Source organism: Elephantulus edwardii, unplaced genomic scaffold, assembly GCF_000299155.1.
Source record: "Elephantulus edwardii isolate Elephantulus edwardi_28Jun2011 unplaced genomic scaffold, EleEdw1.0 scaffold00163, whole genome shotgun sequence".
Lineage (NCBI taxonomy): Eukaryota > Metazoa > Chordata > Mammalia > Macroscelidea > Macroscelididae > Elephantulus > Elephantulus edwardii.
The window spans coordinates 3,335,590-3,340,613 of NW_006399913.1; positions in this window are offsets into that span (position 1 = coordinate 3,335,590).

Below are 5,024 nucleotides of genomic sequence, written 5' to 3' on the forward strand. Positions count from 1 at the left end.
GAATAGTGCTACAATGAATGAATGGAAACCCAAAATCTCTGTAAATGTTTATGAAAATTAATAAAATATAATAAAAAAAAATAAAGCTGATAGGACTAAAAATGGGCCAAACCCAAATGAGATAAACTAGAATCTCACAAGAATTTGGCACTAAGTCTAGGGGCTCTGTTAGTTCTTGACCTGGGAAGAGGGGTGAGACACCACTGGAGTGGAGCCTGATTTTATCCTGCCTCAATTCTGAACCAATCAGAAAAAGACAAGAGTAAGCCAGAGGAAGGGTGATATTCCAGCTTTCTATAGGCAAATATGGCTTAGTGGGCAATGCTGAACCTCGTAAGAGAGGCTTTGCACAGGCAGTGCTTGGTAACCAGAGACCACACCATATGTATGGAGAAAAGGAGATAACGTGCTTTCTGAGGGCTTCCGGTGAATAAAGGGCTGAAGAAACAATTGAGTTATGTGTGTTTAACTCTTTAGTAATTCACCATTCAGAAGCTAAGAAGCCAACACAGATCCATTCCTGCCTTTGGAATTAAGAAGGTTCACCCAAATATGCACGAGCTGAGAGAGGCAAGAGAGTACCATTTGGAGAAGTCGCTTCAGCTGCCTGGGATCTAACTTCCTAGCTTCTACTTCTAGCTCTTACAAAACTCAATCATACTTCTTACGCTTGAATTTTCTCAGATACACATCGTCTTTATAATGATGGCTCCTCCTTTATTTAAGTTTTCATATGGATCACGTTACAGGTAACTAAAGACTCTTTACTAATACTCTACTGCGTACAATTGCTGTGAAGTTTAAACAAGGAAAATGAATATGGGTTACCTAGCACAGTGGCCTCAGTATATGTTTAACTTTCTTTCTTTTATTGGTGGGGAGTGGATGGGGCAAAGCTCAGACCCTTTAGTAGTCAAAACAGACCTTAGTTCTGGTTTGAACTGGACCCAAAATAAACCCCAAAGCCTTAGAATTTCTACTCGAAGGTCAAACAGCCATAAAAAGAAGTATATTTACCTCTGCCTTTCCTATGGAAATGTTGCTGAAAACGTTGGTCTATTGCTGGAGAAATGGTGTGGTTTACTAGCTATGTCTGTATACACCTAGGCAGTAATTCAGGTTCTGACACCTACCAGCTGGGACGTTTTACAAAAGTCATCACCTCTCTAACTCTTCTCAATCATAAAGGAAAACCTTTATGTTTTAGTTTGAGTAGTTGTTGAAAGCTTTAAATGTGTTCCTGGCACATCATGAATTCCCAGAAAATAATAGTTATTATTCTGATCTTTTCAATATCCCCAAGAAAGGTCAGGGGAAGACATGGCCTTTATAATTTAGTGTTAACAGGATTTCTTCCCTGAGAAGTTGGTAGGCCTCCTCCTCTCTGATGATAATGAGAGCGACCAGTCTCATTATGTCTCATTATGCCTTGAGTGCCTGGGAATGCAGTCAGTCAAAGAACTTCAGCACAGCAACTGTGTTATCGTTGTGGTTGGCAATTTGTAAGCACATTTTCCCAGCTCTTGGTTTTCTACTGCTAAATCTATCAGCTGGTGAGAAGCTTATCAACCTGACCAGGCCCCAAGCAGTGTGGATGGAAGTGTGCAGGCACACATATAAGCTTCAGTTAACCAGTTCTTTTTCAACACAGTTCCCACTTGGGTATCCCTGCCAAGAGAAAATGTAAATCACTTTTCAGCCCAGCATCCAGGGGCTCTGCAAACTAGTCCAAGAGAAATTTAATCTGGGTCTCCAGAACAGAAATTGGGCAGCCGGCCAGATAATTTTTTTTAGTAGTCTAAAGCAACCATTTTAGTATGCTTGCATATCTGTGAGTCAAGGACTTAGCCAGGCACAGTGGATTGGCCCATCTCTGCTTTCTCTGGCTCCTCAGCTGGGATGGTGCAGACTGAGGTGGCTTGTGTGGTCTGGAGACGTATTCTCAAACCTGATGGTTGATGCTGCTGTCAGCTGTGAAGTCAGCTGTGGTAACTGACCATCAGAGATGTGTAGGCACTCCATGGGACCCGACACACCATGGCAGCTTGCAGGTAGGCAAACATTTCAGGAGGGGAAAGAGCCCCAAAAGTGAGTGTCCCCTGGATGGAGCAGAAGCTACATCACTATGAATGGATGGCACCCTGTCCCTGCCACTGCGTTCTGTGGATTCCAAGGGAGTCAGGAAGGTCCACTCAGATTCAAGAAGAACCTCTGATGGGAGGAGTGGCAAAGCATTTGCGACCAATTTTCAAAGTTCTTACAAAGGTTTTGACGACTCTGAAACCATTTGTCCCCTTACTTCTCCTTCCATTCCTCTATTAATTTCCATTTTTCTACTGACAGCACAAACTGAAGGCTGAACCACTAAGAAGCAGTTACTCTGCACATCTGTGCATTAGCAAAGCCTTCAAACATGAAGCTATGGTACAGAGTTTCAACATAGTGTTATTTCCACATCACTAAAGGTTTTATTTTCCAAGTGCTTTTTGCCTTACACAGTCCAGTTTATGAGGAGCCCATCTGTCCTCAGGTAGATCCCTGAGCAGCTCCAGGGTGGAAAGGAAGCTTCCCCCAAACACCGGTTCACCAGATTTTTACTATGTCAGAATTTGTGGAAGCATCAAAATTTCATAGCTTCATGAATTTTGGGCATTTTTTCAAGTCCTAGCAAATCCAATGACTTCTTTTTCTCTCCCCTATTGATCAGTATATCTGTTGTGCCAGCACCTATGATTCTGTTCTTAGACCTACCGGTGGACCATTTTGAAAGATGGCATTTTCTGACTCTTCTAAAGGTAATTTTGATATTCATAGACACATATTCCCCAATATACATTGAGACTAGATTTTTTTGTTTTGTTTTTGTTCTTCAAAAAACAAAGGAATTTTGCTAGGAATTGCATCTGCCTAATTTATAGATTGTTGTGGTTTATTGCTGTTGCATTGGCTCCAACCCATAGAAACTCTATGTACAACAGAACAAAACTGCCTGATCCAGTGACATCCTCACACCCACTGTTATGCTTGAGCCCATTGTGGTAATTGCTATGTCAGTGCATTTCATTAAAGGTCTTAGTCTGTTTTGGTGACTCTACCAAACATGAACTCTTTCCCAAGGCTCTACTCTTCTGGTGCTTTTTTTGTTTGTTTTTGTTTTTTGGTTTGTTTTTTTATTATTATTCTGGAGAAACTCTCTGGAGAAGAAAAAAAAATTATCGTTTGCCCAAAGTATAAAGTGAAGTCTTACCATCCTTAGTTATAAGTATCATTCCAGCCTCGCTTCCTCCAAGGCAAGGAGCGTTCTGGTGGCACTTCACCCAGGAGAGACATATAGAGGTTTTTTAAATTTTATTTTTATTATTGTTTGTGTGTATACCATCAAATCTCATCTGACTGGTATAGGAGGAGATTGCTCCTCCTTCTCCAGCAGAACATCTGGTGGATCCAAACTGCTTACCTCTGGGATTGCAGTGCAGCTTCTTGCCACTAGACCACTAGAGCTCCCCTTGAGTCTTTGAAAACAATTAGAACCGAAGGAGGGTCCAGCAAAGTTTGTAGGCACAAGGTCAACTCCACCAACCAATGGCATTTCTTATACCAGCTGTTCACCAGAAAGTGTAATTATAATAAGAGACCTCTAATATCAAGAAAAATAATAAACAGTTTAGGAATTCCCGTAAGCAAGACTGAAAAAGACTTCCACTAAGTTTAGCAAAAAGATCGAAGAAAGGATCTGAATACATGGGGAGTTTCTTTGCTCTGGTATAGGAGGACTTGATTTCATAATGTTGCAGCTTTAATCCACAGATACTCTGAAAAAAAGAACTGTTAAAAGAGTTGTTTCTTTGCAGTAGGAATTGTGGCCTGTTTGATATTCCATTTCCAGCACCCACAGTGGTGTCTGGCACAGAGATTTTCAATAAATGTAGGTGGGGTAGATGGATGGATGCATAGCTTAATCAAATGCATAGAAAATTGTTAAATCCTGCCTTTCTATTATGATGTTTTACTGTGAACTCTGTCTCATACTGCTTTTGCATTTAACATTTGTATTTAATATTTGTGTTTTGTATTTAACATTTGCACAGTGTGTGACTGTCACAGGTCACAAAGGAGACTGTGACACAGTCTCCTGTGTTTGGACATCTGAATTCTATTTCTATTTTTCTTGAAGGTAAAAACAGTATCTTAAGCATTTAGTCTTTCTTAAGTTTTTTAATACCCTTTTAAATATTATTTTACTTCTTTTCTACCTGTTGAAAACATACACAGAAAAACACATACACAGAAAACATACACAGAAAAACACATCAATTCAACAGTTTGTACATGTCCCAGTTGGTAACACTAATTACATTCCTTGAATTGTGTAACCATTTTCACCCTTTGTCTGAGCTGTCCCTTCCTCCTTAACATAGACAGACTCACAGCCTCCTAAGGTTCTTATCTAATCTAAAGTTCTTGTTGCCAATTTGATCTTATATAGATAATTCTTAAAAGAGCATAAAGCTCAAAGCAGGCTGTTTTTTTACTAGTTAAGCTAAAGTACTGTTGGGTTTTAAGAAGACTTCAGGGGATATTTTTTATTTAAGATTTAAAGATAATATCATTGCAATAGTTTGAGAGATTCATCCAAACTTCTTAGCTCCAGGAAGTCTGGGGTCCATGAGAATTTGAAATTTGGTTTTACATCCCTCTCTGTTCCTTTGATCAGAATGCTTCCATGAATTTTTGCTCAAAACGTTCATAATAATTGTTGGACATCATCCATTTCTGGCCTTATGGCAAAAGAAGCAGTTGTTCACGGAGGCAATTAGCCACACATTCCAGATCTTTCTCCTATTTCTGACTCTCTTTCCTCTGTTGCTCCAAGTGAATAGAAACCAATTGTGCTTTGGATTACCACTTTGTAGATTTTAAGACTCCAGGTACTTTGCAATGAACTAGGTGGCAAAATAGAAGCAATAAATATGCTACGAGGTCAATTAACTAAAATGCCCCAAGAAACCATGACTTTACACTAT